The sequence below is a fragment of the Microcebus murinus genome, chromosome 12, assembly GCF_040939455.1.
Source record: "Microcebus murinus isolate Inina chromosome 12, M.murinus_Inina_mat1.0, whole genome shotgun sequence".
NCBI lineage: Eukaryota > Metazoa > Chordata > Mammalia > Primates > Cheirogaleidae > Microcebus > Microcebus murinus.
The window spans coordinates 15,442,259-15,456,951 of NC_134115.1; the positions used below are offsets into that span (position 1 = coordinate 15,442,259).

General features: G+C 47.6%; 1 non-coding gene across 1 annotated transcript; it reads right to left on the reverse strand.

The window, feature by feature from the left end:
* Positions 1 to 8,320: 8,320 nt before the first annotated feature.
* Positions 8,321 to 8,428, reverse strand: LOC142874685 (U6 spliceosomal RNA). Its single transcript, XR_012922329.1, has one exon. It is a non-coding gene; the product is annotated as a U6 spliceosomal RNA (small nuclear RNA).
* Between the last annotated feature and the right edge of the window lie 6,265 nt (positions 8,429 to 14,693).

The window sequence follows — 14,693 nt, forward strand, 5'->3', positions numbered from 1 at the left end:
AAGAGCAAATTAACAAGCTTCAGAAGAACATACACAGTATGATACCATTTTTGTAAAGTTCAAAAACAGCCAGGGAATATATTGTGTAGGGGTACCTACATATGCGTCAATCTATAAAAGAAAGCAGAGTTGACTCTCTAAAAAATTTAGGACAGAAGTTACCTCAAGGTAAGATGAAGGTACCTCAAGTACCTTAAGACAGTTACTTATAACCTTAAGTATGCATGGTGCAAAGGCCCCCAGAGCTGTCCCAGCCTTCCCCTGGTCCTCAATGATTATAAAACCCTCCCCAGATCAAGTTTCAGGACCGCCCAGCACAGCTTGATACTGGATTAACAAAGCAAACCAACTCCAGGCAACCTGTGGGCCCCAGCTGGCCAGCAAGAGCAGCCTTGTAATCCATAAATGCGGATCTGGATGTCGATGGCATGAGACTTCCTGAGCAAAGAACTCAGCTTTGAATCAGACCCAAGAGAACCCCTCCCCGAGGCACCTCCCCCCACAGAAGAGTTTCCTTCTTCCCCTGCCCTGTGACTTAGCTTCAGAACCAATCTGAAAAGGGAGTTTTTCTCGGCAAATTGTTGCTTTCCATTCATCTCTCTCACAATTCTTGTTCAAGTCGCCTTCTTTGTTGGGGGCTATGAATGACCTCGGAAACTCAAAGTGCGAGTGCCTGGCAGCCCAAGCACCATGCTCTCTCTCACAGTCATCGCGCCCCTGCTACGAGCAAGGGGCCGTGCCAGGAGCTATGGAGGACATACAGACAAACATGACATCGTCCTGTTTTTCAAGAAATCTATATTCAAATGGCGGGAGCAGACATGTAAACAAATAACACTAGCCCAAGTCATAAGACAACCAGGACCACGCACACAGGGGTTAGGAGCTTGGCTCCCAGTCATTCCGTGTACACTTGGTCACATGACCTCATTTCTCTGGGCCTCACTTTTCTTATCTAGAAAGTGTAAGAAAAACCACACTTCTTTCTCGACCGGGAAGCGCCGAGCTTAGGTGAAAAGCAGGCTGTTGTGTTTTGTGGGCTAAAATGATAATTGGGACAAAACGTACTGGCTTACCTGAAATGCAAGGGATTCCAGAGTCGTGTTGTATTGCCAGGTCAGGGGCAGCTTGGAAAACCTGTAGGCCTGTCAGCCTGAGCCTGACCGGACTGAGGTGCTCATCGGTCATGGGACAGCCACGTGCAGGCCCCCCCCCCTGCCCTAAGCCCCAGCGCGCCCGGGCCATGGCGCTGGGGGACGGTTCTGTGCAGCTGATGACTACAGTCGTTAGTACCACGATCAGTGTCTTGTGGCCGTCTTGAGTCTACTGTCACTAGTAGTCAGCGTCAGCACCCTGAGAACCCCCAGTCTGATCCTGATGGAAGCCAAGCTCGTTCTCATTGGTGATGGAAAGATGGCAAAATATCAAGTCAAAAGTGATCGTGAGTGAAGTCTTGACGTGGTATCCTGCAGTGGATTGTCAAATTTCTTAATCGTACTTGGAGGAACAGATGTTTCCAGTAATGTTCTGGAAACTACCAGGGCACCAACTTTAAATATAGGCCTCAGTTTTTAGAGGGGATTCCTTGATAATTAAGTAAAATGTTTAATTCATGTGGGGAAAAAAAAAACCATACTTATCTCATATTTTAATAAGAGGAATAAATGAAACATATATGTAAAGAGTGTGCCACAGGCTGGGCGCGGTGGCTCACGCCTGTAATCCTAGCACTCTGGGAAGCCAAGGAGGGTGGATTGCTCGAGGTCAGGAGTTCAAAACCAGCCTGAGCAAGAGCGAGACCCCCTCTCTACTATAAATAGAAAGAAATTAATTGGCCAACTAATATATACAGAAAAATTAGCCGGGCATGGTGGTGTATGCCTGTAGTCCCAGCTACTCAGGAGGCTGAGGCAGCAGGATCACTTGAGCCCAGGAGTTTGAGGTTGCTGTGAGCTAGGCTGATGCCACGGCACTCACTCTAGCCTGGGCAACAAAGCAAGACTCTGTCTAAAAAAATAATAATAAAAAAAAACTATAAAATGTACCATAATGCAGAGTCAGTGGGAACCCTGAGCTTGTTTTCCTGCAACTAGATGGCCCATCTGGGGGCAATGGGAAACAGTGACTGCAAATACAGGTGAAACAGCTCTCCCACCCGCTGCTCACCTCCTGCTGTGCGGCCAGCTCCTAACAGGCCACAGACCAGTACCTGTCCATGGCCTGGGGGGTGGAGACCGCCACAGTAGAGGACCGAAAGGACCAGGAAGGTCGAGGTTAGGAATTCAGCTGTGATTCCATAGACAAGGCATCAGCTCCTGGGTCCAGCCGGAGAGCTGAGCAACCAGTCTGTTCTGAGTAAGGGTGCGCATCTCTTTTTCTAACCTAATCTTCTCCCTCTGATACTTCATCCCGTGTATTTGAAATAAGAGCAGCCTCCAGGGCTCTCCCCATCACCACCCACCTTCTCAGGCACATGATGCTAACCAGGTTCTGATTAGAAGACCAATTACCATCTTCACCTTTTATTTCAATAAATACTAATCTCCTCCTCCAGTCTGACATAATGTGTGAATCACTGCCACCTTGTTCTTCCAGCCACATACATTCCATTTTGCTTCCTCTTTGGGTGACAGAGGTTACGAAAATGCCATAACATTATGCCCTAATTATGCTGTCAGGATGCAGTTTTGCTACGACATTTATCAAGCCTATGGCAGGAGGAGAGAATGAACGAACATGGGGTAAGCTCATGTGTTCAAAGATTTAAAGATGCATAAAATTCATTTTTTCATAAGAAATAGATGTACTGTAACTTATTAGAATAAAAAGTCGTCTGAAAACAACAAGCCCTAACTTGAACCCATCAGCAATGCCAAGTTTAAAACTGAGGGCAACGTGGGCAAACATATAGACAAATGAGGGGGTACTTGGGGAAAATAAAGATCTGACATCACTTATAACCAGGCCAGACAGGGCTATGTAGAACTCATTAGGTTTGCTTAAGCTAATCAAATGCAGAAGGTGGCTCTAGAATCACATCTACTGAGAAGAGATGGGTTTAGTTAATCTACTGTCAACACAGCAGCCAGAGGGATGCTTTAAAAACATAAATCCCATCATGGCACACCCTATGGGGACCTCCCAGTCCATCTGTACCTTTTTTCTTTTGAGATGGGATCTCACTATATTGCCCAGGGTGAACTCAAACTCCTGGGCTCAAGAAATCCTCAGCCTCAGCCTCCAGCGAGTAGCTGGAACTGCAGGCACATGCCACCACGCCCGGCTCATCTTTGTCTTTCAGACTTTACCTCCTGTCCCAGTTGCACAGCTCCTCCACCCTGGGCCAGCCTGCAGCAATTCTGAGACAACTTCATGCTCTCACCTCAGGGCATGTTTAATAGCTCTCCTCAGCACCTTGACCACAGACAGCTGCTGCACAGTTCTCAATGAGTCCACTCTATGAATACAGATGAACATGAGCCCTCCTGCCCCTGGCACCCCCAAACTCCTTCCTCTGTTCATCCTCTTCCTTTTGTCCCATAGCACCTACTGCTTTCCAGCATAATACATTGAACTTATTTATTACATTTGTTGTCTTTTCTCTGCTAAAATTAATTTTTAAAATTTCATTTTAAATCTTACTTTTAAATAAAAACTATAAAATCTCAAAAATATCTACAAAAAAAGTAATTTTTAAAATTAAAGACCAAGTTTGGTCAGTACAAAAATCACTTGTGCAATTTATTTAAAACACAGTGGAACATGGGTGTCCATACTTCCCATTCTAATTCACAATGTCTGGGGTGGGGCCCAGCCATCGTTTCTCTTTTCCTCTGTTAACAAAACACGTAGATGATTCTAACGCACGCCTCGATTTCATCTACTGAGTGGGACTAACAATAATATAGACATGATAGGATTCAATCCATGAATACTGAGTGCCTGGCACAGAAAAAGTGGTCATTATTTTTGTATTCTCAGCCCTAGAACATTTTTCTTGGCAGATTGTTGGAATTGAAAAAGAGTAGCTGAATGAATTAATGAATGAATGAACAATGAGAATAGTCCAGTAGAGAGGCATATAAATCATAAGTGTGCATAATAAATCCCTGGAGAGGCCAGGCGCAGTGGCTCACACCTATAATCCTAGCACTCTGGGAGGCCAAGGCGGGTGGATTGCTCAAGGTCAGGAGTTTGAAACCAGCCTGAGCAAGAGTGAGACCCCATCTCTCTAAAAACAGAAAGTAATTAATTGGCCAACTAAAAATATATAGAAAAAAATTAGTTGGGCATGGTAGCGCATGCCTGTAGGATCGCTTGAGCCCAGGAGTTTGAGGTTGCTGTGAGCTAGGCTGACGCCATGGCACTCTAGCCTGGGCAACAGAGTGAGACTCTGTCTCAAAAAAAAAATAAAAAAGCATCATTCTAAAAAGGGGGGTGAAGGCTTCACCAGACTGCCTAAGAGGTCCACACCATAAAAAAAGTTAATCTCCTTTGATTTAAATGACAATAAGTTTTTTTTTTTGGGGGGGGGCAGTTTGGGACACAGTCTCACTCTGTTGCCCAGGCTAGAGTGCCATGGCATCAGCCTAACTCACAGCAACCTTAAACTCTTGGGCTCAAACGATCCTTCTGCCTCAGCCTCCCAAGTAGCTGGGACTACAAGCATGTGCCACCATGCCCAGCTAATATTTTCTCTATATATTTCTAGTTGACCAATTAATTTATTTCTATTTTTAGTAGAGACAAGGTCTCGCTCTTGCTCAGGTCAGTCTCAAACTCCTGACCTTGAGCAATCCACCCGCCTCAGCCTCTGAGAGTGTTAGGATGACAGGCATGAGACACTGCAACCGGCCAACAATAAGTTTTAAATTTCTATCTTCATCCCTGACTGCTCTAGCTCCAGCCTCACAAATTCGGCTGCTTGGGTGTCCGATAACATCGAAGTAATAGCAACACAAAACAGCCCCGGGGCTCTCTCTCAAAACTCACAGTAGCCTCACAAAAAATTGTTCAAGCCCAAACTCTAGGACCAAGTTAGTGTGCTCCACTTTCACACACCTCACGACAGCATCTGCAGTCCTCTAGTCAATAAGCTTCAGTAGCACAAAGAAATACAAATAATTCAGGTCTTCTTCAGGGAAGGCATTTTGTTTCTCTTTTTTTTTTTTTTTTGAGACAGAGTCTCACTTTGTTGCCCAGGCTAGAGTGAGTGCCGTGGCGTTAGCCTAGCTCACAGCAACCTCAAACTCCTGGGCTCAAGCAATCCTTCTGCCTCAGCCTCCCGAGTAGCTGGGACTACAGGCATTCGCCACCATGCCCAGCTAATTTTTTTTTCTATGTATATTAGTTGACCAATTAATTTCTTTCTATTTATAGTAGAGATGGGGTCTCGCTCTTGCTCAGGTTGGTTTCGAACTCCTGAGCTCAAACGATCCGCCCACCTCGGCCTCCCAGAGAGCTAGGATTACAGGCGTGAGCCACCGCGCCCGGCCCATTTTGTTTCTCTTAATTGAAATAAGGACTAGAATAGGACCATAATAGCTAAGATGCACCTCTTCGGCAAATTTCCAAACCAGAAGCTTTTTCATAGTTTTTAAGATGAACCCTTTTATCTTCCTAGAGCTGAAAACTCAGAAGTTCTTATTGCCCATCCTTTTGGGTTCTATCCCAGGGTGGGACGGATCAGGGTGGGGTGGGCAGAGTGAGGGGCAGGAATGAGCAATCAGACCCTGTGAAAGGGGATTCGCCACACCCAGGCAGCGGGACTCCCGGGCACTGTCGCAGGGTAGAAAGCATCTCGCCCGGGAGCTGAGGGGTGGATCTGGCGTCTGGCGTCTGGCCCGCCATCTCACAAGCCAGAGAGGAGGCACAGGAGAGCGCAGAGACCGTCTGTGGCTTGAACGGTGAGTACAGAGAACAGCATTTCTTTTCCTGAAAACAGGGAAGACATTTTAACTTGGCGATCCTGTTTCCTGTGTTTTTGGTGTGACAAGCATGCAATGGTTCATATTCTGACATAGCCCTGTAGACCCATTCGCATGTTTATTCTTAGAGAACAGTAGGTTTGTGATTAACTATCGCCAATCAGCCCATTTCACAAGTGTTTGGCCAGGCACTGTGGCTCCCGCCTGTAATCCCAGTGCTTCCGGGAGGCCAAGGCGTGAGGATCACCTGAACCCCGGAGTTCGAGACCAGTCTGAACAACACGGTGTGACCCTGTCTCCGCGCAAAATGTGAAAGTTTTCTGGGCTTGGTGGCGTGCACCTGTAGTCCCAGTGACTTGGGAGGCTGAGGCAGGAGGCTCGCTGGAGCCCAGGGTTTCAAGGTTACAGTGAGCTGTGATCACACCGTTGCACTCCCACTTGGGCAACACACCCTGCCTCGAAAAAAAACAAAAGTGTTTCTTGAGGGGAAGGAAACGTATGTTTATTGAATGTACCGTGTTGGGGTTTTAAATGTCTTATCTCATTTAATCCTTGTACTGAAATGTTGGGGCTCATGGGATAAACCCTGAACTTCTTCTTCCTGTTCACCCTATATGTCTAATTTCCTGTCAATTCATATTTTAATCTCCAACTTGTGGCTTCTGAGGCCCACGTTAATTCAAACTTCACTCTCAACTTCTGCTTGCACACCCCATGAGAACCTCGAAGGTTTCCAGGACTCTCCATGCCCTGCCTAGCCCCCACCACCCAAGGCTAATCTCTGAGGTTGCTTATCTCAGTACTTGGCCATCAGGCTATCTTCAGTGGCCCTATCTCCCTTCCCATACCGCCTTTACCCCTGGCCTTGTCACTAAAGTAGCTGGCCTAGACTCCTGCCAAACCTTCCAACTGGTGTGTGTCCTAGCGTCCAGTCTGGGCCTTTGGCCACATCCGTTCTCTACTCAACCTCCCAGGGTCTTCCTGAGGTTCTTAGAATAGAATGGGACGCAGGGACACCTGGCACTTTTGCATTATTTTCTGCTGGTCTCACAACAAAGACTTGCAGATTCCCAGGTTCATTCCCAGTTGGGGTCTCCTCCACACCCACAGAGATTTCACATGAGATTCGTCTTAAACTTCTTTTTTTTTTTTTTTTTTTTTGAGACAGTCTCACTTTGGTGCCCAGGCTAGAGTGAGTGCCGTGGTGTCAGCCTAGCTCACAGCAACCTCAAACTCCTGGGCTCAAGTGATCCTCCTGCCTCAGCCTCCTGAGTAGCTGGGACTACAGGCATGCGCCACCATGCCCGGCTAATTTTTTCTATATATATTAGTTGGCCAATTAATTTCTTTCTATTTATAGTAGAGACGGGATTTCGCTCTTGCTCAGGCTGGTTTCGAACTCCTGACCTCGAGCAATCCGCCCGCCTTGGCCTCCCAGAGAGCTAGGATTACTGGCGTGAGCCACCGCGCCCGGCCACGTGGCTTTATTGTACACTCGTGGACAAGGTTCTGGGGCCCCAAGGGGGGGGGGGCGCGGAAGTCGCCGCAGTTTGAAGGGGCTGAGGCCTTTTATACCCTTTGGGCGGGGCTAGGGACTTGTGGCGGGAAGAGCTGGGATTCTCTATTGTGACCTTGGATGGTCGTTGATAAATAGGAGGGGCTGGAGGTATTTGTGGAATCCAGGAGTGAATCCAGGTGGAGATCTGGGTTTGGTTCCTCTCAGTGGGGCCTGGCAGTTTGTCCATCTAGGGAGGGGAGGGGGCCCCTAACACCAGCCTTACATAGGGTCTTCACCCAACTGCTTCAAAAGATCTGGACTCTTGGCCGGGCGCTGTGGCTCACGCCTATAATCCTAGCACTCTGGGAGGCCGAGGCAGGAGGATTGCTTGAGCTCAAAAGTTCAAGACCAGCCTGAGCAAGAGCTAGACCCCGTCTCTACTAAAAATAGAAATTAGCCAAACAACTAAAAAGAAAAATATTAGCCAGGCATGGTGGCACATGCCTATAGTCCCAGCTACTCGGGAGGCTGAGGCAGGAGGATCGCTTGAGCCCAGGAGTTTGAGGTTGCTGTGAGCTAGGCTGACGCCATGGCACTCTAGACCACGCAACACAGTGAGACTGTCTCAAAAAATATATATATATCTGGATTCTTGCAGTGTTGAGATGGCTGGTCCTCCCACCGCGAAGGGTTTAGGGAGTTCAAAGCCTCCTGACCTCCTTCTTGTCACACCCTGGGCCCCACCCTCCCAGGCCAACAGCCCCCAGGGCTGAGGGGCCCCACCTCAGCAGGCCTGGGAGCCAGGCTCACCTAGAGCCCTAACTGGTTCAGCCACTTGCTGTCACTGCAGTATTAGGTTTCTCTGATTGCACTACTTTTTAAATTTTGTTTATTTATTTTTTATGGAACACTCTACAGATTTGCTTGGCATCCCCGGGCAAAGGCCATGCTAATCTTCCCTGCTTTGTTCTGATTGTAGTACCTGTGCTGCCAAAACAAGCACTGGGCTGCCTTTGTTTGAGTGGATGGGTGGAGAGAAAAGCGCTATGTCAATGTCAGGGTGAATTGGAGTTTGGACTCCAGAGTTGGGCTTCTCAGGCTCAAGTTTTGGCTTCACTGATTAGCCAAGTAACAGGGACCCGGTTACCTGACACCCCTGGGCCTCAGTTTCCTTGTGTGAAAAGGAGGTCAGTAACAGTACCTGCTTCAGAGTTGCCGGGAGGGTTAAATGAGGTAATGTATGTGGTGAGCTCAGAGCAGAAAATGGTCTTCGTGGAACAAATGAATGAACGAATGGATGCTCCTGGAAGGCAGGGACCAGGCGGGCGACAGTGTGCAACAGAGGGTAAGAGCACACACTCCATCTGGTCTGTCTGGCTTTGGATCTAGCTCTAGCAAGAGCCAGCAAGTTATGTGATCCACCCGCACTCGGCTGCCCGGTCTATGAGCCAGGGGAGGCGACTAGGCAGGTGACAGTGTTCAGAACAGTGCCTGGCGCAGCACCGCGGAGGAGTTTGCTATTAACCGCACCCTCCAGCCCCCAGGAGAGTATTAGTACCCAGTAGGCACTCTGTTAACTCCCAGGCAAAGTGATTTATCTTTCTAAGAATTATTAGAAAATGCCTTCTTTCCAGTTCATTATTTTGCACGATCATTCAAAAAACATATGCTTAACAACAAAAGGCAGTACCGCCTCACACTGAGGGAGAACTTGGGCACAGTGCACGGCTCTGTGGGGAGGAATTCGAGAAGACGGTCTTTGCTTTCAAGGATTTCAGAGGACATTAAAGGAAACGAGGGAAGTAGACAATGGCTGGGGAGTACATTTAGCTCCGCGTGCGATTCTACTCTGCTATCTTGTTTGATCCTCACAACCACAAATGAATCTCAGCACGCAACAGGGGAATAGATGAAAGAGGTGGAATTAAATGGCGTGAACCCCCCATGTGAGTTTTAGTCTAGAATTCTCCATACATCTGCTTCCTCCCCCCTTGGCTTGGAAAGCTTATGATGCTCAGACCTCTGCACATAAACTCTCCTGTTGTTCCTCCTGAGAATCTAGCTTTGGTCTCTCCACACAGAGTAAGCATGCTGCCTCGTGTAAGCCATTTAAGGAGTTAGAACCTCACTCCAGCATAAACGAAAATGCAGCATAATGGGAGCATGAAACTTGGAGGTGTGTGCCTCAGTGGACGTTCCTGAGAAGTGAGCAGACCTCAGGGACCTGGCTGTGTCACTTGGGGAAGCCACAGAAAAGGCAGCCAGGAGGGGAGAGACTTGAAGGACAAGGGAAGGTGCCTGATGGATTGTAGGTGGAGAATGAAGGAGGCAAGAGTTGTGCGGGTGACAGTCCATGCAGAGAAACAGCATGTGCAAAGTGTGTAGGAAAGCCTGGCATGATCTAGAGGCCACAAGAAGTTCTGCATTACCAACCAAATCACACTGAGAAGGAAGAGTAATGGGCTGGGTTTTTTTCTGTAAGCAATGGGGAGCCATTGAAGAATATTGAGCAGGGGAGTGGCCTGATCAAACATCCATGCATGAAATAGTTCTCGGACAGTCATGGGAAGATGAGCTGGAAGAGTAAAGACTAGAGGCAAGAAGTTGGCGAGGGCACTGTGGCAATGGTTAAGGTGACAGGAGGTGGGCGCCTGATTTGGGCAGGCACTGAAGGGGTGGAGAGGAAGCCAGGAGCAGAGAGGTAGAAACTGGTGTCAGCAGTAAGAGTATATTAGCAAGTGAGACTCTCTGGAAGCTTCTGACTTGGGAAGCAGCAGGGTGAATAACAACACCACATACAGAAGAGAGAAAACAGGAAAGGGAACCTGTTTGGGGAGATTGACTTCAGTTTTCACCACCTTGAGCTGGAGGCATCTGTGGGATACCCAGGTGGAGAAGCCCAGTGGGAGTGTCCAAATATGGGTGTGGCGCATCTGCCATTGCAGACTCGGACTTCATTTGCATCCTTTCCTCATTCCCTCCTACCTGCTCTCTGCTGGTTCTGATGGGGTCATGGATTCTTAAGAATGATCATGAGGGCCGGGCGTGGTGGTTCACGCCTGTAATCCTAGCACACTGGGAGGCCGAGGCAGGAGGATCACTCTACTCTAGTTCAGGAGTTTGAGACCAGCCTGAGCCCAAGAGCGAGACCCCATCTCTACTAAAAATAGAAAGAAATTAATTGGCCCACTAAAAATATATAGAAAAAAATTATCCAGGCATGGTGACGCGTGCCTGTAGTCCCAGCTTTTTGGGAGGCCGAGGCAGGAAGATTGCTTGAGCCCAGGAGTCTGAGGTTGCTGTGAGCTAGGCTGACGCCACAGCACTTTAGCCTGGGCAACAGAGTGAGACTCCATCTCAAAAAAATTAAAAAAATAATAAAATTTTAAAAAAGAATGATCATGAAAGCTCAAGACCTCATTTCCAGAAAAGCATGGGCAAGAATAGGAAATGTTTGGATGACTTCATGGGATCCCACCAGTGGACTTCATCTGAAAAATTTAAGGGACACTAGCACTTCAAGGGGAGGAGAGGAAGAGGAGCCACACACTAAGAGGGTGGCCAGGACAGCATGGGCAAGTGTGGGGTGACTGCCACCACGGGAAGTCTGGATTCAGGATCAGGGTAAGGACTGCCAAGGCTCATTGACTGCCAACAAGTCACTCATGACCTCAATGATAGGGCGTGAAAATGGCCTTGCGTCTCGCCTCTTGGAATTTGTCCTTCCTATATATAAATGACTAATTCTTCCTGGACCCACAAGAAAGGACACTTTTTCTGGTGTGTCCCTGTGACTGGTCTCGAGCAAATGCCCTGGGGTCCATGCCGCAGAGCTTCCTCCTCTTCTCTAGTGGTGTCTCTGCAGACCAGGTGCTTTGAGGGCCTTAACAGAACTTCTTTGATCAAGACTACGAGGTTTCATGCAGTTATAAAACCCTACGAATTGATGAATTCATACATATTATGAATTATAAAAACAGTAACAGCTAACCCTTCCATAGTTCTTATTATGTGCCAAGCGCTGGACTCAATGCTTTCCATGTAAACACATTCAATCCTTACAACATAGGAGCACAGAGGTTGGCTGAGCCATTGCCCAGGGTCACACAGCTAGTAAGTGGTGGAGCCGGGACTTGAACCCAGGCAATCCACACTTAACCACCACTACCTCCTTCTCCTCTGCATACTGAGGTCACAAGAAGCACGAGAGTAAAGTAGCAAGCAAACATGTCCCCATGAACCAGAAGTGACAATGAACATTTAATTCAATTTGCTCTAGTCATTTCTTTTTAAAGAATCAAAATAGTGCACACAGATAAACAGCTCTTCAAGGACCCCTTGGCCACTGACCTAGCCTTCCTGCTCTTATGCTAAAGAGGCAATCACTATCACAAATTTAATTCATATTCTTCCAGTCTGATTTATAACATCTTTTACTTTTTACATATGAATCTATGAACTATCATGGGCACTTACAGATAAAGTCCCCTTTATTGTCACCCAGTTGTTTTACCGCTGCTCTAGGGCCACTAGACTACTACTACCTCCCTTCCCCCAGAAAAAATCCTGCACTTTTTTTTACTGTGCTGGCAAATCCCATGCCTTGGAAGTGCACGGGACAAAGGTACAAGGCCCGATAGGGATCCGCCTGGAGAACAGGCTTAAAATCTGGGGCAGAACTATGGAAGAATCACCAGGTGGAGTCACAGGGCTGCTTCTACAGCTGTTTGCAGAGCCGGCCTTCCCCTCTTAGCTCCCAAAGCTGCCCCATCCACAGACTGCCCCACCTCAGGCCAGGGCGACTCCGTCCAGGAGCTATGGGCAAAGTTCTCTGCATGATCTTGGGAACTTCTCTCACATTCTACGTCTCATCCTTCAGGGCAGAGATCTTTGCTTTGCTGACTTTTGACTCCCATGTGCCTAGAATAGCATCTGGCTCACAAAATGCTCTCAATAAATATTTGGGAGCTGGAGATGCCAGAGGCAGACGGGAACAGCAGGAAAAGCCCAAGTCTTCAAGGCAATGGCCTTAGATTGGGTTGTCTGGCTCCAAGAGATTCTGGCTGTGTGACCCACTGCATGGTGGTTAACTTCTGAGTCTCATGGGCTATCTGGGGCCGGGACAGGGGAGGTGCCCCAGCACTGATCACTGAATGTATCTCCCACTGAGCATAACAACCCTTTTTACCAGATAGTGCTGCCTGGGCACGCCCTGTCTCTTGGCAAGGCAGTGCTAACCAGGGTTCACTCTGATCCCTTCCCCACCCCATTCTGGAAGACTTGAGGTCTTCAGCCTTGGTTGACTCCTTTGTGATCAGCCGTGCCCATTTAGAGTCAACAAAGAAAGGCAGGCTGGGAAAGATTCCTATTGACTTCCCGTAATTAACGCAAGTGGAGGAAGAGTTTGGGGAAACCCCATCCTTGCTGTGTAGGGTGACACATTGCACATACTCATGCCAGTCCTCTCACCTGAGTTCTCAGCTGCTGTGAGGTTTACCTGACTCAAAACAGTCTTGGAGGCCGGGCGTGGTGGCTCACGCCTGTAATCCTAGCAGTCTGGGAGGCCGAGGCGGGCAGATCGCTCAAGGTCAGGAGTTTGAAACCAGCCTGAGCAAGAGCGAGACCCCATCTCTACTAACAATAGAAATAAACTGATTGGACAACTAAAAATATACAGAAAAAATTAGCCGGGCATGGTGGCGCATGCCTGTAGTTCCAGCTACTCGGGGAGGCTGAGGCAGGAGGATCGCTTGAGCCCAGGAGTTTGAGGTTGCTGTGAGCTAGGCTGATGCCACGGCACTCTAACCTGGGCAACAGAGTGAGACTGTCTCAAAAAACAAAACAAAACACCAGTCTTGGAAGGGAGACAAGTGAATATATCCATTTTACAGGCCATCGACCTAAACCCCATATTTTTACTTATTATAAAGGCTATGGAATCAAGTTTAAAGCAAATTCACATTCAGCAAACAACTAGAAATCAAAATCCGAGCTTTATTTTCAAACATTTAATTGGTATTTGTCAAACACCTACTGTGCACCAGGACTGCTGATGCTCTTAGCACCCATGAACAAAACAGAGGTCCCTGCCCCTGTGGAGCTGACAGTCTAGCAGGGGAGACAGGCACCCAATGGAGGAAGTGCGTGTGCTGCGAGAGTTTTAGAAGGGAATAAGTGCTATGGAATCCTTATTCGAGAAGAATTGTGACATAGAAAATGAGAAGTATAAAGGATTCAGTAAACAAATATTTGTTCACTAAACCTGGGAAGCAGAATCAGGGAGGTCTCAGTTTCATTTTGGTAAATTTAAGAAAAATAGGGTCAGTGTGTTGCCTGCTGAGTGGAGAGACCACATTTTGTCTTGCAAGCATTGTGTCCCGGGGTTTTAGAACATAGTCGCACTGAATAATAGCTTCTGCCCAGGTGAGTGTCACCTTTCTTCCCCATGTGCCACACATGTGAGTCCCTGCCCTCTTCTCTCCCAGGCTCACAATGAGAAAGCTGAGGGTCAGAGCACTTAAGAGATGCACTCAAGCTCTGCAGATGATTAATGATGGGAGGAGAGCCAGGAACCTGGGTCTCAATGGTTGGCAAATTGTCCCCTCCTGGAGGTCTAGAGTCCCATGGGTTGTACTGGTGGCCAGGAAGTTCTATAGCTATATATGCTATTGTAAGTATGTTACCAAAAATTCAGCACTTGTCCCCGAGGCAGCATCAGAAGAACAAGGACAAGTGATTTGGGGAGAAGGAAAGAGTTTATTAATTTGCCAGCAAATGAGGAAGTTGGCAGACTCTAGTCTCAAAGTACCAATGTCCTGCCACTGAGCAGAAGTACAGAGCTTTTAACAGTTCTGATTAATCCCATAATCCCATTTTTGGCTAAGACAATCTCTCAACTGCCAGGGCAATTCCCTGAGGCCATCTTCTATGGCACAAAGAACGAAAGACACTTTCCTGCCCCTTCAGACCCCTGGCCTGAGACAGGGATATAGGTTTTAGTTCTCAAAAAGGGTGAGAGATAGAAAACATCTTTGCCCTTCTTCAGGCCATTTTCTCTGTTACAAGTACAGTATGCATTTACCCAGCAAATAATAGAGCATTTACAATAGTAATAGTGAATTTATAGAGTGCTGTAAGTACCAGGCCCCATTCCAGCAATTACACAGATATTCTCATTAGAGCTTCACAGAACCCTAAAAGGCTCTGAGAGGTGGCATAAACTGCTCAAGATCCCAACCTAGAAGTAGGGGAATTAAGGTTAGAACCAG